Source organism: Pseudophryne corroboree, chromosome 4, assembly GCF_028390025.1.
Source record: "Pseudophryne corroboree isolate aPseCor3 chromosome 4, aPseCor3.hap2, whole genome shotgun sequence".
Lineage (NCBI taxonomy): Eukaryota > Metazoa > Chordata > Amphibia > Anura > Myobatrachidae > Pseudophryne > Pseudophryne corroboree.
In genome coordinates this window covers 843,772,707-843,799,833 of record NC_086447.1, presented here as the reverse complement: position 1 = coordinate 843,799,833, position 27,127 = coordinate 843,772,707, and the positions used below count along the sequence as shown (strand labels likewise).

The following is a 27,127-nucleotide window of genomic DNA, read 5'->3' as shown; positions in this document are numbered from 1 at the left end:
AATGTGGCAGTATGTGACATAATGTGACATGCTGCGGCACTACAGTATGACATAACGTGACCTGCTGGGGGCACTACAATTTGGCAGTATGTGGCATAATGTGACCTGCTGGGGTACTTCAGTATGACATAATGTGACCTGCTGGGGGCACTACAATGTTGCAGTATGTGACATAATGTGACATGCTGGGGGCACTACAGTATGACATAACGTGACCTACTGGGGCCCTACAGTATGACATAATGTGACCTACTGGGGCCCTACAGTATGACATAACGTGACCTACTAGGGCCCTACAGTATGACATAATGTGACCTGCTGGGGCCCTACAGTATGACATAACGTGACCTACTGGGGCCCTACAGTATGACATAATGTGACCTGCTGGGGACACTACAGTATGACATAATGTGACCTACTGGGGGCACTACAGTATGACATAACGTGACCTACTAGGGCACTACAGTATGACATCATGTGACCTGCTGGGGACACTACAGTATGACATAATGTGACTTACTGGGGCACTACAGTATGACATAACGTGACCTTCTGGGGGCACCACAGTACGATATAACGTGACCTGCTGGGTGCACTGCAGTGTGGCATAATGTGACCTACTGGGGGCACTACAGTGTGGCATAACGTGTCATATCGGGCACACTGCAGACACTATAGCTACTCAGGAACAGCAGCCAGGCGCTGCAATGTCACAGTGCAGCACCTGGCTCCCAGTCACTGGGGAGGAGTCAACATTTAGGTGTTAGTCCCTGGAAGGTTGACACCTGGGTACTGTCCGCACCCTCTAGTGATGCCTCAGAGTAATTCCACCTAACATTTGTAGACTATTGTGTTGGCTCCATCTACAGTTCATTTGGTCCTGCCCACGTGATGCGTGTGTGTGTTTCTGTTTTCTGTGTGTGGGTACGGGTCGTTGGGTCGACTCAACTTAGGTCGAAAGTCATTAGGTCGACCACTGAAGGTCGACATGGGTATTAGGTCGACGTGTACAAGGTCGACAGGTGAAAAGGTCGACATGAGTTTTTGGACTTTTTTTGGTGTCGTTTTCTTTGTAAAGTGTAGTGTAGTCACGTGGATCGTCAAGTATGAAAAAGTCCAAAAAATGAAGAAAAAAAATGTGAAAAACTCATGTCGACCTTTTTGACCTGTCAACCTAGTACATGTCGACCTAATGACCATGCCTATCTATTGACCATGTCAACCTAATGCATGTCGACCTTCAGTGGTCGACCTAATGACTGTCGACCTAAGCTGTGTCAACCTAACGACCATATCCCCTGTGTATATGCACGCATGTAGGTAGATGTAAAGTCTATGGATCCAGGGTGCAAAAATACACAAGTGCCCGCGAAAAACCAGTCACTGGTGCGAATACCCACAGCTCAGATGAGCACGGCTACATCTGTAGATAGATAGATAGATAGATAGATAGATAGATAGATAGATAGATAGATAGATAGATAGATAGATAGATAGATAGATATTTCTCATTTTTATGTTTAAAATATAGCCTGCACATTTATACTTTATTTTTACCAGTAAACATTCACTGTACAGATGTGTCCTCTTCTGTTGTTGTTGCTGCACTTCCTGCGTCATGGTAACGATATGTCACGTCATGCAACGCTAAGTCACACCCATAGGTCCCTGTCTAAAGTGAATGGATAGCCGGTGCGTGCGTACATGCACACTCGCTATCCCGCAAGACGCAACGCATCGCGGCAACAGGAGAGGACACATCTGTACGCGTTGCATATGATTATATACTGGTTTATTACATTTTATTTTGTTGCAGTTAGAGGAAAATAAAAATAAAAATGTAAATGTGTCAAGTAGGAAAAAAGAAAGCAGGAACCGTGCGTTATTTATGTCTTCAGGCTACATATTAACTGGGAGAACAATCTGTACTGTCAGCAGCACAAATGTCATTCTCAACCTATCAAAGAAAAGTATACATGGCGTATTCTACCATACAGGGAGATGTGTAACTAAAAACATTACACACCAAACTGGGTGACAAAAACAGATGTCTTTGTTTTATCATAAAGGTCAATGCATGTTTGTGCTGTCAAATGGAAAAAGATGCTGCTATGCCTTACACAATTTAGAAGCTCTAAGCAATCTATTACAATGTAGCACTTCAAAATGTCACATACTGTACTGTATACATACTACTGGCCAAAAGATTCCGTTTCCAGTTTTTAGTAAAAAATGCACAAAGTTTATTGTCTCGGTGCACTGTGAAATGGAAGCATTTTATTTGTGTATGTTGCAGAGAGCTTTCTATAGCTGCACCTCCACAGTCATGGTTTGTCCTGAGACAGAGACACAGCTGTCTCTAAAAATAAAAATTGTCCATCAGGGGGATTTCTAGGTACTAAGGGGTTTATTTACTAAGCCTTGGATGGATATAAAGTAGTGATGAGCGGGTTCGGTTTCTCGGAAACCGAACCCCCCCGAACTTCACCCTTTTTACACGGGTCCGAGCCATACTCGGATTCTCCCGTATGGCTCGGTTAACCCGAGCGCGCCCGAACGTCATCATCCCGCTGTCGGATTCTCGCGAGATTCGGATTCTATATAAGCAGCCGCGCGTCGCCGCCATTTTCACTCGTGCATTGGAAATGTTAGGGAGAGGACGTGGCTGGCATCCTCTCCGTTATTGTTGAACTTGATTGTGCTGTGCACTATTGCTTAATTGTGGGGAGGGCTGGGGAGCAGCTGTATAATATAGGAGGAGTACAGTGCAGAGTTTTGCTGATCAGTGACCACCAGTTATCCGTTCTCTGCCTGAAAAAAACGCTCCATATCTGTGCTGTGTGCTGCATATATCTGTGCTCACACTGCTTAATTGTGGGGACTGGGGAGCAGCTGTATTATATAGCAGGAGTACAGTGCAGAGTTTTGCTGACAGTGACCACCAGTATACGTTGTCTGCCTGAAAAACACTCCATATCTGTGCTCAGTGGGCTGCTTTATTGTGGGGACTGGGGACCACCAGTATAATATTACATAGGAGGAGTACAGTGCAGAGTTTTGCTGACCAGTGACCACCAGTATATAATATATAGCATTACGGTACAGTAGGCCACTGCTGTACCTACCTCTGTGTCGTCATTAAGTATACTATCCATCTACATTCTATACCTGTGGTGCATTTTAGTTTTGCAGTTTGCTGACACAGTGACCACCAGTATACTATATATAATAGCAGTACGGTACGGAAGGCCACTGCTGTACCTACCTCTGTGTCGTCATTAAGTATACTATCCATCTACATTCTATACCTGTGGCGCATTTTAGTTTTGCAGTTTGCTGACACAGTGACCACCAGTATACTATATATAGCAGTACGGAAGGCCACTGCTGTACCTACCTCTGTGTCATCATTAAGTATACTATCCATCTACATTCTATACCTGTGGTGCATTTTAGTTTTGCAGTTTGCTGACACAGTGACCACCAGTATATATAGCAGTACGGTACGGAAGGCCACTGCTCTACCTACCTCTGTGTCATCAAGTATACTATCCATCCATACCTGTGGTGCATTTCAGTTGTGCGCAGTATGGCCCTCATTCCGAGTTGTTCGCTCGGTATTTTTCATCGCATCGCAATGAAAATCCGCTTAGTACGCATGCGCAATGTTCGCACTGCGACTGCGCCAAGTAACTTTGCTATGTAGAAAGTAATTTTACTCACGGCTTTTTCATCGCTCCGGCGAACGTAATGTGATTGACAGGAAATGGGTGTTACTGGGCGGAAACACGGCGTTTCAGGGGCGTGTGGCTGAAAACGCTACCGTTTCCGGAAAAAACGCAGGAGTGGCCGGAGAAACGGTGGGAGTGCCTGGGCGAACGCTGGGTGTGTTTGTGACGTCAACCAGGAACGACAAGCACTGAACTGATCGCACAGGCAGAGTAAGTCTGGAGCTACTCTGAAACTGCTAAGTAGTTAGTAATCGCAATATTGCGAATACATCGGTCGCAATTTTAAGAAGCTAAGATTCACTCCCAGTAGGCGGCGGCTTAGCGTGTGTAACTCTGCTAAATTCGCCTTGCGACCGATCAACTCGGAATGAGGGCCTATATATAGTAGTAGGCCATTGCTATTGATACTGGCATATAATTCCACACATTAAAAAATGGAGAACAAAAATGTGGAGGTTAAAATAGGGAAAGATCAAGATCCACTTCCATCTCGTGCTGAAGCTGCTGCCACTAGTCATGGCCGAGACGATGAAATGCCATCAACGTCGTCTGCCAAGGCCGATGCCCAATGTCATAGTACAGAGCATGTAAAATCCAAAAAACAAAAGTTCAGTAAAATGACCCAAAAATCTAAATTAAAAGCGTCTGAGGAGAAGCGTAAACTTGCCAATATGCCATTTACAACACGGAGTGGCAAGGAACGGCTGAGGCCCTGGCCTATGTTCATGGCTAGTGGTTCAGATTCACATGAGGATGGAAGCACTCATCCTCTCGCTAGAAAAATGAAAAGACTTAAGCTGGCAAAAGCACAGCAAAGAACTGTGCATTCTTCTAAATCACAAATACCCAAGTAGAGTCCAATTGTGTCGGTTGCGATGCCTGACCTTCCCAACACTGGATGGGAAAAGCTTGCGCCTTCCACCATTTGCACGCCCCCTGCAAGTGCTGGAAGGAGCACCCGCAGTCCAGTTCCTGATAGTCAAATTGAAGATGTCACTATTGAAGTACACCAGGATGAGGATATGGGTGTTGCAGGCGCAAACCAACCAGTAATTTCAGTCACAGTCGTGTGGCAGACCCTGTCGCTGAAATGATGGGTTCGTTAAAGTGTGCATGTCCTGTTTATATACAACATAAGGGTGGGTGGGAGGGCCCAAGGACAATTCCATCTTGCACCTCTTTTTTCTTTCATTTTTCTTTGCATCATGTGCTGTTTGGGGACAATTTTTTTGAAGTGCCATCCTGCCTGACACTGCAGTGCCACTCCTAGATGGGCCAGGTGTTTGTGTCGGCCACTTGTGTCGCTTAGCTTAGTCACACAGCGACCTTGGTGCGCCTCTTTTTTTCTTTGCATCATGTGCTGTTTGGGGACAATTTTTTTGAAGTGCCATCCTGCCTGACACTGCAGTGCCACTCCTAGATGGGCCAGGTGTTTGTGTCGGCCACTTGTGTCGCTTAGCTTAGCCATCCAGTGACCTCGGTGCAAATTTTAGGACTAAAAATAATATTGTGAGGTGTGAGGTGTTCAGAATAGACTGGAAATGAGTGGAAATTATGGTTATTGAGGTTAATAAAACTATGGGATCAAAATGACCCCCAAATTCTATGATTTAAGCTGTTTTTTAGGGTTTTTTGTAAAAAAAACACCCGAATCCAAAACACACCCGAATCCGACAAAAAAATTTCGGTGAGGTTTTGCCAAAACGCGTCCGAATCCAAAACACGGCCGCGGAACCGAATCCAAAACCAAAACACAAAACCCGAAAAATGTCCGGTGCACATCTCTAATATAAAGGTGACGGAGTTAAAGTCCCAACCAAGCAGCTCCTAAAAATACAGCCTGTGACATGACAGTTAGGATCTGATTGGTTAGTACTTTATTTGCACACACTTTATCTCCATCCAAGGCTTAGGCTGGGTACACACCTATACAATTGTCGGCCTGTTCTCCTGATATCAGGTGAACAGCCGTTGATTGTACAGGTGTGTACTCTGTACCGATGCAGGAGCGTTAGCCAATAAATGGCTTATTATAACACTCCTGCAACAGTCGGGCCTGGGAGATCGCATCTTATGTGCTGCAATGGCTACCCCCCAATCCCCATAGTGGTGCTGCCACCCCCCCCCCTGCTGCCCCCGCCTCACAGGAGGTCAGAGGGGTGACAGCTGGATACACACAGAGCCCGGCTGAGCGGGAGCGTTTTAGCTGGGGTTCACTACGGTATGCCGGCAGTCGGGCTCCCGGCGACCAGCATACCGGCGCCGGGAGCCCGACCGCCGGCTTACCGACAGTGTGGTGAGCGCAAATAAGCCCCTTGCGGGCTCGCTGCGCTCGCCACGCTATTTTATTCTCCCTCACGGACCCCCACGTGGGAGAATAAGTGTCGGTATGCCGGCTGTCGGGATCCCGGCGCCGGTATACTGTGCGCCGGGATCCCGACAGCCGGCATACTGAAGACCACCCTTTTAGCTGATCAGGCAGGATCAAACAATTGTGTACCTAGCTTTAGTAAATAGCCCCTCCCACACCCTCCCACCCACCTCAACCCTCACACACACACCCAAACACACCCCTACCCCATGGGCACCACTGTACAGTATAAACATTATACAAAAAATATCTAGTAGTATAAAAATATTCCTTATACCACTTTCAGACAGAAAAATCTCAAAATCCCTGTTTTTTCCTGGATTTGTGAAACCAGGAAAAACTTGGGTTACAGTTCCTAACCCCCTTCCACACAGCACATTTAACCCGGATTATTCCCGGGTAGACCCCTTTCAGACAGAGGGGGTCATTCCGAGTTGATCGCTAGCTGCCGTTGTTCGCAGCACAGCGATCAGGCTAAAAATCGGCATTTCTGCGCATGCATACGGCCCGCAGTGCGCACGCGCGACATACTTCCACAAAAAACTATGCAGTTTCACACAAGGTCGAGCAACGCTTTTCTGTCGCTCTGTTGATCGGTGAGTGACTGACAGGAAGTGGGTGTTTCTGGGTGGTAACTGACCGTTTTCCGGGAGTGTGCTAAAAAACGCAACCGTGTCAGGTAAAAACGCAGGCGTGCCTGGGGAAACGGGGGAGTGGCTGGCCGAACGCAGGGCGTGTTTGTGACGTCAAAGCAGGAACTAACCAGACTGAAATGATCGCAAGGAAGGAGTAGGTCTGCAGCTACTCTGAAACTGCTTGAAAAAATTTCAGCACTGTTCTGCTAACCTTTCGGTCGCACTTCTGCTAAGCTAAGATACACTCCCTGAGGATGGAGGCTTAGCGTTTGCACTGCTGCTAAAAGCAGCAAGCGAGCGATCAACTCGGAATGAGAGCCAGAACCCGTGTCAGCCCTGAAATAGACTTGTGTGTCATAAGAAATGGACTGTTTTTATGGCACACAGAGAAGAGGTCATGAAAAGTGGGTGGTGACTGCTCACTGCATTGCATTAACCATGGCCGACGAGTTACTGCTGAGTAGCCCGGAGTTCCTGGGTTCTTGATGTTTTTTGCAGTTTCACACAGCAAATGAGAACCTGATGCAGCTGCTTGCATTGTGCTACCTGGCACAGTCTTATGCCAAGATGAGAAGGGAGCAATTTCTGGCGGAGAGGGCTAAATACTCGATGCCGGTATTTATGCAGGAGGCAGGGCCGGTGCAAGGTTTCTTGGCACCCTAGGCAAAACTTCTGCCTACTGCCCCTTCCCCATATCTGCCCTCCAGGTAAAAGACATGCTGCTGCTCTCCCCCACCCCCAATCTGTTGCATGGCTGCTCTCTTCTCTCCATCTCCCAAGTATGTGTGGGTGCCTGCTGCTCTCACCCCCCCCCCCCCCCACTCTGTTAAATGTCTACTGTTCCATTTCCCCCACCATCTGTGTGTGTGCTGCTGCACGTTCCCCCCCAGACAGTGTGCGTGCCTGCTGCTAATCTCCGCCCCTCCCTCCCCAGACTGCTGCTCTCCCCCTCTTTTCTTATCAAATGCAGAGAGTGCATTGTGCAGCCACCTTACCTGCAGGCTGTGATGCAGAGTTGGGACTGAGTAATCTGCAAAAGAGTCTGGAATGAAGAGCAGCGCCAAATGTTACCCCCAGCCAGGACTCCAGGAGCTGTCAAAGTTACTGCCTGTGCCAGGTGGAGGCAGAGCTGGAGGCTGCAATATGGGAACTTGCCAGTCGCGACTACTGTAAGATATGAGTGCCGGGGGGAGGGGGGGGGGGATTGCGACGACTGTGAGGTAGGACCACGCTACCTTTTTCAGGCAGCTGTAGCCGGCCGCCCCCTCAGGATCCGGCGCCCCTAAAGCTGCCTAATGGAAGCTCCGGCCCTGGCAGGAGGAGAGCCCTGATTTTAGGCAGCATTACGTCTACCCTGAGATTTACCAGCACGATTAATCGATCGTTGTGGACCAGAAACCGCAAGCATGGACAAGCTTTCTGGGAAACCATGGAAGCTTTTCAGCCAGAGCAGTGGATGGCACACTTTCGGATGTCGCGTGCTACGTTTTACTACCTACTGGAACTTCTCACTCCAGCAGTCACCAGAAGAAGCACCAACTACCGCAAGACCATTGAGCCGTGCAGGAGACTGGCGATTGTGTTGTGGTGGTATGCAACACCGGGGGAATACCACACCATCTCCTGCTTGTTCGGTGTTGGCATATCGTCGGTGTGTGTGCTAGTGCAGGAAGTGACCCAGGCATTGCTGGAAACCCTTTACCACCGCTTCATCTCCTTACCACAAGGTGACCGGCTGGATGATACCATAAAAGGTTTCCTGTGTTGTGGATATCCTCAGTGTGCTGGAGCCATAGATGGGACCCACATAACCATTATTGACCCCCAGAGACAACCCAGCCGATTACTGCAACCGAAAAGGCTGGCACTCCATCATCCTGCAGGCTGTAGTGGACCAAAAGTATTGGTAAGTAGTAGTGATGAGCGGGTTCGGTTCCTCGGAATCCGAACCCGCCCGAACTTCACTTTTTTTTACACGGGTCCGAGCGACTCGGATCCTCCCGCCTTGCTCGGTTAACCCGAGCGCGCCCGAACGTCATCATCACGCTGTCGGATTCTCGCGAGATTCGGATTCTATATAAGGAGCCGCGCGTCGCCGCCATTTTCACACGTGCATTGAGATTGATAGGGAGAGGACGTGGCTGGCGTCCTCTCCGTAATAGAAAAGACTAAGTGACATTGTTATAATTGTGGGGAGGATTGGGGACGGGGAGCAGCTGTTAGGGAGTACAGTGCAGGGTTTTGATTATACCACCAGTGATTTTAATCCTTTGTTTCGCTGCCTGAAAAAAAACGCTCCACCATATCTGTGGCTGTGCTCACTCAGTGTGCTGCACTGCTGCATGATATATCTGTGCTGACTCTGAGTGCACTGCTCTGCTCACACTGCCTAATTGTGGGGACTGGGGAGCAGTTATAGCAGGAGTACAGTGCACAGTTTTGCTGACAGTGACCACCAGTCCAGTATACGTTTGTCTGCCTGAAAAACACTGTGGTGTTTTTTTTTTTCTTTCTTCATGCTAGTTTGTTTAGCAGTCTGCTGACAGTGTCCACCAGGTCCGTTATACAGTATATTATATATATAAGATTAAGCACTAAGCAGCAGTACGGTAGGCCACGGCTGTACCTACCTCTGTGTCGTCAGTGCACTCGTCGTCCATAAGTATAAGTAATACTATACTATCCATCCATCTACATTGTATACCTGTGGTGTTTTTTTTTTTCTTTCTTCATACTAGTTTAGCAGTCTGCTGACAGTGTCCACCAGGTCCGTTATACAGTATTTTATATATATAAGCACTAAGCAGCAGTACGGTAGGCCACGGCTGTACCTACCTCTGTGTCGTCACTCGTCGTCCATAAGTATAAGTAATACTATACTATCCATCCATCTACATTGTATACCTGTGGTGTTTTTTTTTTCTTTCTTCATACTAGTTTAGCAGTCTGCTGACAGTGTCCACCAGGTCCGTTATACAGTATATTATATATATAAGCACTAAGCAGCAGTACGGTAGGCCACGGCTGTACCTACCTCTGTGTCGTCAGTGCACTCGTCGTCCATAAGTATAAGTAATACTATACTATCCATCCATATACATTGTATACCTGTGGTGGTTTTTTTTTCTTTCTTCATACTAGTTTAGCAGTCTGCTGACAGTGTCCACCAGGTCCGTTATACAGTATATTATATATATAAGCACTAAGCAGCAGTACGGTAGGCCACGGCTGTACCTACCTCTGTGTCGTCACTCGTCGTCCATAAGTATAAGTAATACTATACTATCCATCCATCTACATTGTATACCTGTGGTGTTTTTTTTTTCTTTCTTCATACTAGTTTAGCAGTCTGCTGACAGTGTCCACCAGGTCCGTTATACAGTATATTATATATATAAGCACTAAGCAGCAGTACGGTAGGCCACGGCTGTACCTACCTCTGTGTCGTCACTCGTCGTCCATAAGTATAAGTAATACTATACTATCCATCCATCTACATTGTATACCTGTGGTGGTTTTTTTTTTCTTTCTTCATACTAATTTAGCAGTCTGCTGACAGTGTCCACCATGTCCGTTATACAGTATATTATATATATAAGCACTAAGCAGCAGTACGGTAGGCCACGGCTGTACCTACCTCTGTGTCGTCACTCGTCGTCCATAAGTATAAGTAATACTATACTATCCATCCATCTACATTGTATACCTGTGGTGTTTTTTTTTCTTTCTTCATACTAGTTTAGCAGTCTGCTGCTGACACTGTCCACCAGGTCCGTTATACAGTATATTATATATATAAGCACTAAGCAGCAGTACGGTAGGCCACGGCTGTACCTACCTCTGTGTCGTCACTCGTCGTCCATAAGTATAAGTAATACTATACTATCCATCCATCTACATTGTATACCTGTGGTGTTTTTTTTTTTTTTTCTTCATACCAGTTTAGCAGTCTGCTGACAGTGTCCACCAGGTCCGTTATACAGTATATTATATATATTAGCACTAAGCAGCAGTACGATAGGCCACGGCTGTACCTACCTCTGTGTCGTCACTCGTTGTCCATAAGTATAAGTAATACTATACTATCCATCCATCTACATTGTATACCTGTGGTGGCTTTTAGTTGTGCGCAAAATATGGAGAACAAAAATGTGGAGGTTAAAAAAATAGGGAAAGATCAAGATCCACTTCCACCTCGTGCTGAAGCTGCTGCCACTAGTCATGGCCGAGACGATGAAATGCCATCAACGTCATCTGCCAAGGCCGATGCCCAATGTCATAGTACAGAGCATGTAAAATCCAAAACACAAAAGATCAGTACAAAAATGACCCAAAAATCAAAATTAAAAGCGTCTGAGGAGAAGCGTAAACTTGCCAATATGCCATTTACGACACGGAGTGGCAAGGAACGGCTGAGGCCCTGGCCTATGTTCATGGCTAGTGGTTCAGCTTCACATGAGGATGGAAGCACTCATCCTCTTGCTAGAAAAAAGCAAAGACTTGCGGCAAAAGCACAGCAAAGAACTGTGCGTTCTTCGAAATCCCAAATCCCAAAGGAGAGTCCAATTGTGTCGGTTGCGATGCCTGACCTTCCCAACACTGGACGGGAAGAGCTTGCGCCTTCCACCATTTGCACGCCCCCTGCAAGTGTTGAAAGGAGCACCCGCAGTCCAGTTCCTGATAGTGAAATTGAAGATGTCAGTGTTGAAGTACACCAGGATGAGGATATGGGTGTTGCTGGCGCTGGGGGGGAAATTGACAAGGAGGATTCTGATGGTGAGGTGGTTTGTATAAGTCAGGCACCCGGGGAGACACCTGTTGTCCGTGGGAGGAATATGGCCATTGACATGCCTGGTGAAAATACCAAAAAAATCAGCTCTTCAGTGTGGAAGTATTTCAACAGAAATGCGGACAACAGGTGTCAAGCCGTGTGTTGCCTTTGTCAAGCTGTAATAAGTAGGGGTAAGGACGTTAACCACCTCGGAACATCCTCCCTTATACGTCACCTGCAGCGCATTCATCATAAGTCAGTGACAAGTTCAAAAACTTTGGGCGACAGCGGAAGCAGTCCACTGACCAGTAAATCCCTTCCTCTTGTAACCAAGCTCGCGCAAACCACACCACCAACTCCCTCAGTGTCAATTTCCTCCTTACCCAGGAAAGCCAATAGTCCTGCAGGCCATGTCACTGGCAAGTCTGACGAGTCCTCTCCTGCCTGGGATTCCTCCGATGCATCCTTGAGCGTAACGCCTACTGCTGCTGGCGCTGCTGTTGTTGCTGCTGGGAGTCGATCGTCATCCCAGAGGGGAAGTCGGAAGACCACTTGTACTACTTCCAGTAAGCAATTGACTGTCCAACAGTCCTTTGCGAGGAAGATGAAATATCACAGCAGTCATCCTGTTGCAAAGCGGATAACTGAGGCCTTGACAACTATGTTGGTGTTAGACGTGCGTCCGGTATCCGCCGTTAGTTCACAGGGAACTAGACAATTTCTTGAGGTAGTGTGCCCCCGTTACCAAATACTATCTAGGTTCCACTTCTCTAGGCAGGCGATACCGAGAATGTACACGGACGTCAGAAAAAGACTCACCAGTGTCCTAAAAAATGCATTTGTACCCAATGTCCACTTAACCACGGACATGTGGACAAGTGGAGCAGGGCAGACTCAGGACTACATGACTGTGACAGCCCACTGGGTAGATGTATTGCCTCCCGCTGCAAGAACAGCAGCGGCGGCACCAGTAGCAGCATCTCGCAAACGCCAACTCGTTCCTAGGCAGGCTACGCTTTGTATCACCGCTTTCCAGAATACGCACACAGCTGAAAACCTCTTACGGCAACTGAGGAAGATCATCGCAGAATGGCTTACCCCAATTGGACTCTCCTGGGGATTTGTGGCATCGGACAACGCCAGCAATATTGTGCGTGCATTACATCTGGGCAAATTCCAGCACGTCCCATGTTTTGCACATACCTTGAATTTGGTGGTGCAGAATTATTTAAAAAATGACAGGGGCGTGCAAGAGATGCTGTCGGTGGCCAGAAGAATTGCGGGCCACTTTCGGCGTGCAGGCACCGCGTACAGAAGACTGGAGCACCACCAAAAAAACCTGAACCTGCCCTGCCATCATCTGAAGCAAGAGGTGGTAACGAGGTGGAATTCAACCCTCTATATGCTTCAGAGGATGGAGGAGCAGCAAAAGGCCATTCAAGCCTATACATCTGCCCATGATATAGGCAAAGGAGGTGGAATGCACCTGTCTCAAGCGCAGTGGAGAATGATTTCAACGTTGTGCAAGGTTCTGCTGCCCTTTGAACTTGCCACACGTGAAGTCAGTTCAGACACTGCCAGCCTGAGTCAGGTCATTCCCCTCATCAGGCTTTTGCAGAAGAAGCTGGAGGCATTGAAGGAGGAGCTAAAACAGAGCGATTCCGCTAGGCATGTGGGACTTGTGGATGGAGCCCTTCATTCGCTTAACCAGGATTCACGTGTGGTCAATCTGTTGAAATCAGAGCACTACATTTTGGCCACCGTGCTCGATCCTAGATTTAAAACCTACGTTGGATCTCTCTTTCCGGCAGACACAAGTCTGCAGGGGTTCAAAGAACTGCTGGTGAGAAAATTGTCAAGTCAAGCGGAACGCGACCTGTCAACATCTCCTCCTTCACATTCTCCCGCAACTGGGGGTGCGAGGAAAAGGCTACAAATTCCGAGCCCACCCGCTGGCGGTAATGCAGGGCAGTCTGGAGCGACTGCTGATGCTGACATCTGGTTCGGACTGAAGGACCTACCAACGATTACTGACATGTCGTCTACTGTCACTGCATATGATTCTCTCACCATTGAAAGAATGGTGGAGGATTATATGAGTGACCGCATCCAAGTAGGCACGTCAGACAGTCCGTACGTATACTGGCAGGGAAAAGAGGCAATTTGGAGGCCCTTGCACAAACTGGCTTTATTCTACCTAAGTTGCCCTCCCTCCAGTGTGTACTCCGAAAGAGTGTTTAGTGCCGCCGCTCACCTTGTCAGCAATCGGCGTACGAGGTTACTTCCAGAATATGTGGAGAAGATGATGTTCATTAAAATGAATTATAATCAATTCCTCCATGGAGACATTCACCAGCAGCAATTGCCTCCAGAAAGTACACGGGGATCTGAGATGGTGGATTCCAGTGGGGACGAATTAATAATCTGTGAGGAGGGGGATGTACACAGTGAAAGGGGTGATGAATCGGACGATGATGATGAGGTGGACATCTTGCCTCTGTAGAGCCAGTTTGTGCAAGGAGAGATTGATTGCTTCTTTTTTGGTGGGGGCCCAAACCAACCAGTCATTTCAGTCACAGTCGTGTGGCAGACCCTGTCGCTGAAATGATGGGTTGGTTAAAGTGTGCATGTCCTGTTTATACAACATAAGGGTGGGTGGGAGGGCCCAAGGACAATTCCATCTTGCACCTCTTTTTTCTTTCATTTTTCTTTGCGTCATGTGCTGTTTGGGGAGTATTTTTTGGAAGGGCCATCCTGCGTGACACTGCAGTGACACTCCTAGATGGGCCAGGTGTTTGTGTCGGCCACTAGGGTCGCTTAGCTTACTCACACAGCTACCTCATTGCGCCTCTTTTTTTTCTTCTTTGCGTCATGTGCTGTTTGGGGAGTATTTTTTGGAAGGGCCATCCTGCCTGACACTGCAGTGCCACTCCTAGATGGGCCAGGTGTTTGTGTCGGCCACTAGGGTCGCTTAGCTTACTCACACAGCTACCTCATTGCGCCTCTTTTTTTTTTTTCTTTGCGTCATGTGCTGTTTGGGGAGTATTTTTTGGAAGGGCCATCCTGCCTGACACTGCAGTGCCACTCCTAGATGGGCCAGGTGTTTGTGTCGGCCACTAGGGTCGCTTAGCTTACTCACACAGCTACCCCATTGCGCCTCTTTTTTCTTTGCGTCATGTGCTGTTTGGGGAGTATTTTTTGGAAGGGCCATCCTGCCTGACACTGCAGTGCCACACCTAGATGGGCCAGGTGTTTGTGTCGGCCACTAGGGTCGCTTAGCTTACTCACACAGCTACCTCATTGCGCCTCTTTTTTTTCTTCTTTGCGTCATGTGCTGTTTGGGGAGTATTTTTTGGAAGGGCCATCCTGCCTGACACTGCAGTGCCACTCCTAGATGGGCCAGGTGTTTGTGTCGGCCACTAGGGTCGCTTAGCTTACTCACACAGCTACCTCATTGCGCCTCTTTTTTTCTTTGCGTCGTGTGCTGTTTGGGGAGTATTTTTTGGAAGGGCCATCCTGCGTGACACTGCAGTGCCACTCCTAGATGGGCCAGGTGTTTGTGTCGGCCACTAGGGTCGCTTAGCTTACTCACACAGCTACCTCATTGCGCCTCTTTTTTTCTTTGCGTCATGTGCTGTTTGGGGAGTATTTTTTGGAAGGGCCATCCTGCCTGACACTGCAGTGCCACTCCTAGATGGGCCAGGTGTTTGTGTCGGCCACTAGGGTCGCTTAGCTTACTCACACAGCTACCTCATTGCGCCTCTTTTTTTTCTTCTTTGCGTCATGTGCTGTTTGGGGAGTATTTTTTGGAAGGGCCATCCTGCCTGACACTGCAGTGCCACTCCTAGATGGGCCAGGTGTTTGTGTTGGCCACTAGGGTCGCTTAGCTTACTCACACAGCTACCTCATTGCGCCTCTTTTTTTCTTTGCGTCATGTGCTGTTTGGGGAGTATTTTTTGGAAGGGCCATCCTGCCTGACACTGCAGTGCCACTCCTAGATGGGCCAGGTTTTTGTGTCGGCCACTTGGGTCGCTTAGCTTAGCCATCCAGCGACCTCGGTGCAAATTTTAGGACTAAAAATAATATTGTGAGGTGTGAGGTGTTCAGAATAGACTGAAAATGAGTGTAAATTATGGTTATTGAGGTTAATAATACTATGAAATCAAAATGACCCCCAAATTCAATGATATAAGCCTTTTTTTAGGGTTTTTTGAAAAAAACACCCGAATCCAAAACACACCCGAATCCGACAAAAAAAATTCGGTGAGGTTTTGCCAAAACGCGTTCGAACCCAAAACACGGCCGCGGAACCGAACCCAAAACCAAAACACAAAACCCGAAAAATTTCCGGTGCACATCACTAGTAAGTAGTATGGTGTGTTTTAATGTGAGTGATGTGCTGGGCCCATGATGTGTATTGTTAAACACAGCTAATACGTATACTCAGTGCTTAAAGTGGTCCTAGAGACGTTGTGGAACTCACCCCTCCTCTCCCCCTGCGCCCACGTAATAAAGGGATTGTGCATGCTGTAGGTTTGCCCCTCAAAAAGGGGCATGGTCTCAAAAAGAAAGGGGCATGGTCATGCAATAGTATCCCCAATTAAAATTATGCCACACAGTAGCACAATCTTATTAACATTACACCACATAGTAGTGTCCCTTATTCATGTTATAACACACATTAGTGTCCCTTATACACAAAGCCCATAGTAGTAGCACCCCTAATACCCACAGTAGTACCCCTAATACACATAATGCCCACAGCAGTAGCGCCCCTTATACAATGTCCACAGTAGTAGTGCCCCTTATGCAATGTCCACTGTAGTGGTAGTACCCCTTATGTAGAGCCCATAGTAGTGTTGCCCCTTATGCAATGCCCGCAGTAGTAATGTCCCTTATGTCCCCAGAAATTATGCCCCTTATGAAGTGCCCCCTATACAATACCCTCATTAGTGGTGCCCCCAGTAGTAATGCCCTTAGTGGTAATGCCCCTGTGTAGTATTGCCCCCAGAAGTAATGCCGCATGTAGTAATGTCCCCAGTCATTTAGTCCCCTTTAGTTTAGCCCCAGTGGTAATTCCCCCAGTAGTTATGCCCCCAGTGGTAATTCCCTCCTGTAGTTTAGCCCCCAGTGGTAATGCCCCTGTAGTTATGCCCCCAGTATTTTAGCCCCACCCCCTGTAGTTTAGCCACCCAGTGGTAATGCCTCCAGTAGTTTAGCCCCTGTAGTTATGCTCAAAGTAGTTTATCCCCACCCCCTGTAGTTTAGCCCCCCCCCCCCCCCCCAGTGGTAATGCTCCCAGTAGTTTAGCCCTGTAGTTATGCCCCCAGTAGTTTAGCCTCCCTGTAGTTTAGCCTACATGCAGTTTGCCCCCAGTAGTTAGCCCCTATGAAGTTTGCCCACAGTAGTTAGCCCCTATGCAGTTTGCCCCCAGTAGTTAGCCCCCATTTAGTGTAGTTTGCCCCCAGTAGTTAGCCCCTATGCAGGTTGCCCCCAGTAGTTAGCCCCCATGTAGTGTAGTTTGCCCCCAGTAGTTAGCCCCATGTAGTGTAGTTTGCCCCCAGTAGTTAGCCCCTATGCAGTTTGCCCCCAGTAGTTAGCCTCCATGTAGTATAGTTTGCTCCCAGTAGTTAGCCCCCATGTAGTGTAGTTTGGCTGGTTGTTCCCTAGAGAGATAAATTTATCTCTTTTGATGGGTTATATTTTTCACAGCAAATAATAATACAATAGATTGCAATTATGGTATAGGGCCGGCCCTATTACGTTGTGTAGCAGGGGTGTTAAACTATAGCTGTTGTGGATCTAAACCTCCCAGCATGCCCTGCCACAAATTTTCTATTTGGAGGTGCTGCAACTGTGGCAGGGCATGCTGGCATGTGTAGTTCCACAAAAGCTGGAGGGCCACAAGTTTGACACCCCTGTTGTGTTTCACCATGGAATATGGGAAAGGTTTGTGGTGAATAACCTCACAGCCATGACCCTGAAGGTGGGTATGGATGGATGGAGGGTAGGGTTAGGCACCAAGGGGGCAGGATAGAGTTAGGCTGCGGAAAGGGAGGGTTAGGCGTTAGGGAAGGGGTGAGAGGGTAAGGATACTTACCTCTCCCATGTTGGGATTAGATCATTGGTATTCCTAATTATTCCCTGTACTTTCCTGATTATGTATGCCACCTATACTATATATTAATATTTTTTTCCCATTACAGAAATCAAAGTTTGTTGATGGGGTGGAGATCCCGGTACACCTTATTGGAGATGTGGCGTACCCTTTGAGGCAATGGCTCATCAAGGGCTTCACATAGCATCTCCCACCCTCTCTAGAACAAGTGCATTTCACCCACACTCTCGGCCAGGTTGGTGGTGGAGAACGCCTTTGGAAAACTGAAGGGGCGCTGGTGGTGTCTACTAAAGAACAATGACATTGCCATCACCCTGGTTGCGGATGTGGTTGCTGCTTGAGGTATCCTCCACAACTTTTGTGAGATACAGAAAGAACACTTTTTACCGGAGTGGAATGTTGTGATACTCCAGTAGAAGCAGCGGCCTACGAGGGTGAGACAAGTAGTGGCAGTGCTGAGAAAATCCGCAACACCCTCACTTCTAACGTAACTACTATGACACAGTAGAGGACACAAGGGATATGTTGCAAAAACGTTTTGGTTTTATTGTTTTTGAAAAGAAGTTTTGGTTTTATTGTTTATGAAAAAGTTATGTACATGTTACCTCACATTAAATATCACTTTAAATATAACATCTGTACAGTTTAAAATGCTTCTTTCATTTTTGAACATAAATAGGACATAATGGACCAAATGTAATAGAGTGAAAGTTTCAGAAAGTGAGAGATTTGGTAAGGTTTTTCAGGTTTTTTTTTAAAGTGGCTTTCATTTACACTGCAAAACCAGGCTGATCTTGCTGTGTAAATGATTGCCACTTTAAAAAAAAAACTGTAAAATTTTAACCAAATCTCTCACTTTTTGAAACACTCACTCTATTACATTTGGCCCAATGTGTTTAAACATTAAACACATAAATAGAAGGCATAATGTGTGTAGATTCAACATAACATACACCCCAACAATCTGTAGAAGTGGCTGAGGTAAAGGCCGGGTTATGGCCTGGGCACTTGACTGGCCTGTAAAGTGCAGAATACACAAGAACATTTAGAAAAATACAAAAGACGAAGAAAAAATAGACACATAAATAGAAGGCATAACTGTACAGCAAACTTGAAATAGAAGAACATAAATGTCTACAACTGTCTGTTAGAAGTGCTGCCCAGTGGATGGTTATGAGTAGTGCCATCTGGATAAGTATACACAGTGCCATGTGGAGGACAGTGCTATGTGGAGTATTATTCCCTGTGCCACCTGGTTAAGTATGCACAGTGCCATGTGGAGGATTATTCCTTGTTCCATCTAGGTAACTATGCACAGTGCCATGTGGAGTATTATTCCCTGTGCCACCTGGTTAAGTATGCACAGTGCCATGTGGAGGATTATTCCTTGTTCCATCTAGGTAACTATGCACAGTGCCATGTGGAGTATTATTCCCTGTGCCACCTGGTTAAGTATGCACAGTGCCATGTGGAGGATTATTCCTTGTTCCATCTAGGAAACTATGCACAGTGCCATGTGGAGTATTATTCCCTGTGCCACCTGGTTAAGTATGCACAGTGCCATGTGGAGGATTATTCCTTGTTCCATCTAGGTAACTATGCACAGTGCCATGTGGAGTATTATTCCCTCTGCCACCTGGTTAAGTATGCACAGTGCCATGATGAGTATTATTCCTTGTTCCATCTAGGTAACTATGCACAGTGCCATGTGGAGTATTATTCCCTGTGCCACCTGGTTAAGTATGCACAGTGCCATGTGGAGTATTATTCCCTTTGCTTTCTGGACTATTATGCACAGTGGCATGTGGACTGCTATGCACTGTACTATCAGGACTGGTCTACTTATTGACATGTGGACTGATACGCGCAGAGCTGTATGAAAAATGATTCAGTGTGCCATCTAGATAACTATGCACTGCGCTATAGTGACAAGGGCATAGCTACCATAGGTGCAGGGAGTGCGGCTGCTATGGGGCCCTGGCTGCCTCCAGGGCCCTGCACTCTCCCTGCACCTATTTGTGCTGTTTTTTATTTAACTTCTCCCCTGGCCGCTCTGTCTCTCCTCACAGTCAGATGCTGGGGGGAAGCGCAGCTGTGCTTGCAGGGACATCCAAGGACAACCGCCCTGCTTCCTCCCTGTTAAGGAGAGAGAACAGAGCAAGGCTGGGCGGTTCTGCAGAGTAGCCAGCACGCCGCCCGTGCGCCGGCTCCACCCGCCAGCTCCACCCGCTGTCTGTCCACCATCGGATCGTGGGAAAGAGGTTGAGGGACTGAGCCCTACATAAGTAATCTGTGGCCGGGGGAGGGGGGTGCAGGGCACTGGGGGCCCTGTGGAAATTGTGCTATGTGGCCCCCAAAGGTGTAGCTACGCCCCTGTATAGTGAGTAGTATTCCCTGTGCGATCTGGACTATTATGCACAGTGTCTTGTGGAGTAGCATTAGGTGGATTTGAGGGGTTTGTTTCCATAAACTACATGCCTCTGCTATGTTGCTGGTAGTTGGAAAAATAGCCCTCAGAATAGTGAGGAGGATACACTGGATAAGGGTGTGGAGGGTGTGGATTGTGTAACCTAGACACCAGATCGTTAAGAAAGGACATCTGTGCCTCTTTGTTTTCCCTAGAAATGCGTTCATGCATACCCACAAGTTGTGTGAAAAATGAATTTGGTAACTCTTTCTTGTTCTCAAAAAATAATTGGAGTCGGGCATCCTCCTGTGCCTGCATTTCTGCATCGGAATCTCACACCTGACTGACCAGGATGCTTGTCATTATGCGCTTAGCTTCCTTCATCTTTTTCCTCCAGTTTTTTTCTTCCATTCAGGTACGTCAAAGACTAGAAATGGAGGTAAAACATATTTTTTTTTAAATCAAATAGCAGTGATGTCAGCATATATGTGCTTGAGGCCTTCTTCCTCCTGCGCACTAGCTTCACATTGCAACATATACATTTTGAGTACCGGTCAAGACAAAGATATCATGTGTGAGATATGGAAGTGCGCAATTGTACAAACACTGCATGCTATGCACGATATGTCCTTTCTAAAGGATAATTCGTGCTATTAGCGTGCGGGTGTGTACAGGCCTATGATGTTGTTAGCAGTCGTTATTACTTATAAATGGTGCAACAGCTAATGTGGCCTTCTGATATTATTGAAATACATGACAGTCAGGAACTGAATGTGTAACGCAGCATTTAAAAATAATAAGTGCAAACAACATCAGTGTGGAATATGGCCCATACTATATACTGGATTTTAAATAAAACAAAAATCTTAAGTGTGTGTAAAGTAAAACAAAAACTACTTACTGTTCCTACACAACTTTGGGGTCTCAGTCTGCGCAGAAGTTGGTGTCTCAGCCGGAGTTTCTGTGCTGCTTCCACTGGCATCGACCTTGATAGTATTGATGACTGGGTCCCCCACAGCAGCCATCGGATCGGTGTTGCTGATCTCAGTGACGTCATCACAGAACATTGGTGACGTCAGTGGAATGGATTGGCTGTTCTCCGGAATAGCTCTTCGTGAGAACGCACAACTGGATAATGAAATGGCAATGGGATTAACCAGTGAAGAATTGCCAAAAACTTAATTGCACTGATTGTAATAAGCCCACTCCATTCTAGCAGCACCACGTTTCCTACTGTTGTGTTCGTGAAGTTTGTTGTAAAATTTTCGGAGAGCTTTCAGTTTATTCACTACCTGCTGCTGTGTCTGCTCAATGCTCCTTGAGGTAAGTATCTTGGTAATGTTGGTGTACACTGTGGCGTCCTTCACTGTCCCAGTGATCTGCTTCCGGATCTCCTCCTTCCCTATAACAGCAAACAGCTCCCTGACCTCTTCCTCCTTCCAGTGCACCATGCCGTCTCTCTCCATCTCCCCTGCAGCACAATTGTGACCTCAGACGCCAGCGCCAGTGTCATGCACACTCAGTCAATCAGAGAGACTCTGCTGCTCAGCCAATCGCATTGCCCCGCCAGCTCAACCAATAAGCGTTTTTAACCGCGATCCGTTTCTAAAATCCTGGGTCGGACCCTTTCAGACAGCCGGCAACCCGTGTAAGATCCGGGAAAAACCCAGGTAATAACCTGGGTTGAAGTCCCGAGAATTCAGTCCCGGGTTGACTCTTCAAGACAGAAAAAAATCCCAGGTCGACCCTTTCCGTGCCGGGAAATTATCGGGTTGTTTTCTCTGTCTGAAAGGGGTATAAAATAAATGGGCAAAGACCAGCACTTTTCCTCTGCCATCAATGTTATAATTATAAATAGCTCTGACCGAATCAAAAGTCTATCACGCCTCTACTTCTACTTAAAAATACCACGTAGACTCTCCAGCTGCTCCCATAGATAGAATCCTGGCACCTCAAAAAACAGCAAACCATATAAAATAAATAAAAAAGCACAATAATAGATCAGCTTGTTATTTTTATTAAACCTAGATAAATGCATCAACAGAAGCAAATAACATTCAACTATGTATTTGGTAATAACTATGGGGGTTCTTCAGAGTGCACAGATGGCAAAAAAAAAATGGCCATGAGAGTGATCGCAGCCATAGCGATTAGCTCTGAATAAGGCCCTATGTCCACTGTGAGCATGAAAGACAACTTCCCAGAATAATACAATTATAAAATCGTTATCCAATAAATACAAAACTAGTAAAGGGTCTGCTGGCTGCTCTGCCCCACTCCACCCCCCACTCCATCTTGACCACCATCCCCCCAACCCTGCTTAGTCCCACCCACCTCCACCCCACACTACCCATGCTTACCACGTTCCCAGTGGTGCTTTCCTGCTGCTCTCCTGGCAAATGATAGGCTAAAGTCTGTCCAGTCCCATCTCCCTAGCAGTGAGAGTCATTGGGGAACCTGCATGTTGAAGATGGGACATCAATTATTATCAAGATAGAAATCTCAGCATCTTTGTTAGACTAGAAACCACATTAGCACTTCACATAAAAGATTAACCATGTCATCATTCATCATGTAGACAGTACTGAAATGCTGACATGTTACAATGTTGATATTTTGTCCTGAAGGCCCAGCATTGAATTGCCTTCACCTGGTGACTGCGCTATTTTCGAGGTTCCGACAGTCAGGTGACCATCACTTCTGGGTCAGACCTTTGATCCTCCAGCGTTGTTATACCTGTAAGTACTTCTCCACTCTCCCACATGATAATTCCTACCTCGAACCCTAGCCCTCCCTCTAGTACCTAATTCTACCCCCCCTCCACATACACACACACACACACACACACACACACACACACACACACATACCCTAACAGGGATGGACTGGGGGCCGAAATCGACCTTCAGAGCACACACACATGACAGGGTCGCAAGTGCCGTGAAAGGGGGTGCGCGGACACTACCGATGGGGGCTTGCCGTGAGTCAGGGGGTGTGGACTTGCGGCATGCCTACGTTTCCATGGAGACGGGCAGGGGGCTGGGGGGTATCGATGGGGGCGTGCAGTGAGTCAGGCCTCCATTTCCATGGAGACAGGCAGGGGACGAGGGGAGTGGCCATACCAGAGAGCCAGAGGCTGCGCTGTGCACGGCTTTCCCGGCTCTCTGTATGACAGGTCCGTCCCACCAGCCATTCCTCCCTTCTGGCATTTGCCAGAAGTGCCAGATGGGCAGTCCGGCCCTGCAGACTAACCCTAACCTCGCTGCTACAGTCTAACCCTCATGTCAACATTCTGACAATGTCAGCATTTCACCTGTTGACATTCTGAGACTATTGGCATGTTGTCTGTCATTGATTTTAACAGTGTTGACATTTTGATTACATCCCGTTAATAAATGTATTGTTCTGTGTATTTGTCTGTATACAAATATAATGATAGAACACAAAGGATCATTACTGCTTTTTAGAATGTTTTTCAGTTTACCTATGAGTATGCTCATTTATGCAGCACGCTTATTATGACACCTTTATCTTCCGTTTACATTTTAAAGGTATGTTTAATATAATTTGTTTCTGTTATAGGAAAATAGAATTGTATTAACGTTGAAAAAGTACAGTACAACAACACATTGATAAGTCTTCAATAACTAACAAAACTTAGTATGAATCATGTACATTTTATATGGTTGAAGTCTGCAAGCAGAATCTGTGAAAATGTGCTACTATTATCTGGAAAACAGATGTAATTCTGACCTATTAGGCTAAAAATAACATGTATTGTGTAGGCTATAATAACCTATCACGCAGAGAGAAGTATTTATCTGAAGCACTTCTGAAAATACAACTGTGCAATAATAAACACAGACATCCTTTTTTATCATAGAGGTCAATGTCGGTCTGTTTCGTGAGATGGCAGAGATACCGTTAAACAGCTATACTATATATATATATATATATATATATATATATATATATATGTGGACAAAAGATGAGGTAGTAAAGAGCGACCAAAGGTGCTGAATAATGCTAAAAGCAGAATAATAGTATAAAAAATGTGTACAAATTTATTGCAATGGAACGCACTATACAAAACTGGTTGTAAAAACATACAAGCTCATATAAAAAAATATATATGACCCATAGAAAAAATTCAAAATCAAAAAAGAAAGGAGCATAAAAACATATATATTGCTTAAAAACTTTGGAGTATCACTTTAGCACAGAGGATAAAAAATACTTTAAAAGTTTAAAAAGCACAAAAGAATAATACAGCGTTCATAAGGATGAAAAAGAGGAATCAAATAGCTTAACTTTGTGGTGAGGTTAGATCAAAGAGTAGCACCCAACGCGTTTCGTCCTATCTGGACTTCATCAAGGGGTGATTTGAGACTAGAGACAGACCATACTTATATACCCAAACTAAAAGGAAGTGATGTATGCATCACTTCCTGTAATCAATTAACATAGGTGTTTAGATATTGCCAAAAACATATGTTAAACAGCATGTACCTATAGTTATATTAATTAGCACCTTATAGAAATAAAAACGAGCATAAAATACTACAAACAGCATCTATAATTCATAAAAGACGCTCAGAGCTGCGGACTTCCTGTCCGGGCTCTGCGTGACGTCATATCCGCCCCACATCCGGTATCCGGCGCTTCGTACTGCGCCTGCGTTAGTCCTGTGCGGCGGAAGTTATTAGGTGGCTGTGTTGTTGATATCCTCTAACACTGCAGCCTGGTTACACGGCGGACATTTTATGTAAAGTTAGATAGCAAATTCTTGCAGCCGCCATACTTTTTGAGTCTGAATAAACAGGATAATGGGTCATATATATTTTTTTATATGAGCTTGTATGTTTTTACAACCAGTTTTGTATAGTGCTTTCCATTGCAATAAATTTGTACACATTTTTTATACTATTATTCTGCTTTTAGCATTATTCGGCACCTTTGGTCGCTCTTTACTAACTCATCTTTTGTCCACATAATCACTTCCATAGGTAACTGTACCAATACCTATATTCATTTGAGGTAACGAGCTGACACCCTGATATATTGTAGGGAGTGCCAACACATTAAGCAGGTTTTCCTATACACTATTTGCAGAGTTCCCATCCTAGTGTTAACATATAAGATACTGCATTCGTGGTGCTGATATCTTTCCAGTATACACACATATATATATATATATATATATATATATGCTCTTGCCAATAGATTGGAATGCAGCTGTTCCAAATCTATAGTTCTATACCTATTTCAGAGATGTATGGGTTTGGATTTATACAGATTTATTCGGTTTCACGCGGATCTCAAAAACGCCATCTTATTTGGCTGTTGGCTCTCACATGTTTTACCAAAATCCAAACTTGCACTAGTTTGATGAAAAGAACCAAGTAAATCCGAACCTGCACATCTCTACTCTGTATACAGCTGTGGGCCTAATTCAGACCTGATCGATGTGCTTTAAATTACACTGTCCTGCGATCAGGCAGTCGCTGCCCAGGTGGAGTAAAAATTTGCCTGCTGCAAGTGTGCGAATTCATGTGTACGCTCTGCGAAAATTTCTCTCAGTCAGCGGACAGCTGCTAAATCGTACGCATCACACTCACCTTCAAATGTTTTTCCCATTCTGTACAGTGTGTGCAGTCTGTGCGTAGCTCAATACTTACTCCTCCAGTGCAGAGGAATCAGGCTAATCGGGACGGAGCTGATGTCACACACCCTCCCTGAAAAGGCTTGGGAACACCTGCATTTTTCCGGACAATCCCTGAAAACGGCCAGTTACCACCCACAAACGTCCTCTTCCTGTCAATCACCGCGTGATCAAAATTTTTGCACCATCCTGTCGCTGTTTGGTGCATACGCATGTGCAGTAGTTCGATAATCACCTACTGTGCGAGAACGCACAGCAGCAATCAGGTCTGAATCAGGCCCTGTGTCTTCATTCACATAGTGCATTGACATTTCTATAATGTGTGCAGTGCACACGGAGCTCTGGGTCCAGGGAGACCCACACTGCATATATTGCCCCCATGTTTTTATTACTTACCTTTCCAAAGTCCCATGTCGGAGCTGCAGCCCCGGTGCACAAATCACCGCTAAAATGGCCGCTGCGCGTCCACAGTAGAGATTTATACTATAGAACATGGCTGGCGCCGTTTCCCTTTTACACCGAAGTTTTGACCCGGGTTATTGTCGGGTTAATCCATGTCGCTGGGTCCAGTGACTTTTATTTAAAGAAGTGGACAGCAGTGCAGATCAAAGAAGCAGTGGCGCACCCAGGGGGGGTTTCCGAGTACCCAGAAACCCCCCTCCACTAAAAAAAAAAAAAAAAAAAAAAAATTTTTTTTTTTTTTTTTTTTTAAGCTGCATGAGTATTATTAATGACTGTCTAGCGTCCTCTGCAGCCTGCTGTCTTCCTGGTGGCACTTGCAAGTGCAATAAAAGTTTACTTTATTTTAATTATAGTACATATATATCCATGTGCATACATATATACACATACATACATACATACATACATATAAACACACACACACACATATGATATACATATATACATATATATACATGTGTATATATATGTGTACTGTATGTGTGTGTACATGTATATATATATATATATATGTATGCATGTTTAATATGCTATGTATATGTGTATATGGGTTCACTACGATCTCCCGGCGACCAGCATACCTGCGCCGGGAGGCCGGCCGCCGGCTTACCGACAGTGTGGCGAGCACAAATGAGCCCCTTGTGGGCTCGCTGCGCTCGCCACGCTACGGGCACGGTGGCGCCTATTCTATTCTCCCTCCAGGGGGGTCGTGGAACCCCACGAGGGAGAATAAGTGTCGGTATGCCAGCGGTCGGGCTCCCAGCGCCGGTATGCTGGTCGCCGGGAGCCCGACCGCCGGCATACTGAAGACCACCCGTGTATATGTATGTGTGTGTGTATGTATATATATATATATATATATATATATGTGTGTAGATATATGTATGTATAGATATATATATATATATATATATATATATATACACATACACACACACACAGACACACTAGTTTTACGGACCCACCATAT

At 46.1% G+C, this 27,127-nt stretch overlaps 1 long non-coding RNA gene across 2 annotated transcripts in view; it reads right to left on the bottom strand.

Annotated features, from left to right (window-relative positions):
• Positions 1–27,127, bottom strand: part of LOC134910505 (uncharacterized) — a 271,917-nt gene that overhangs the window by 111,517 nt on the left and 133,273 nt on the right. For both annotated transcript variants that reach the window (XR_010176215.1, XR_010176216.1), the window contains exon 2: positions 22,394–22,490. This is a non-coding gene — a long non-coding RNA (uncharacterized LOC134910505). The remainder of the gene's footprint in view (positions 1–22,393; positions 22,491–27,127) is intronic.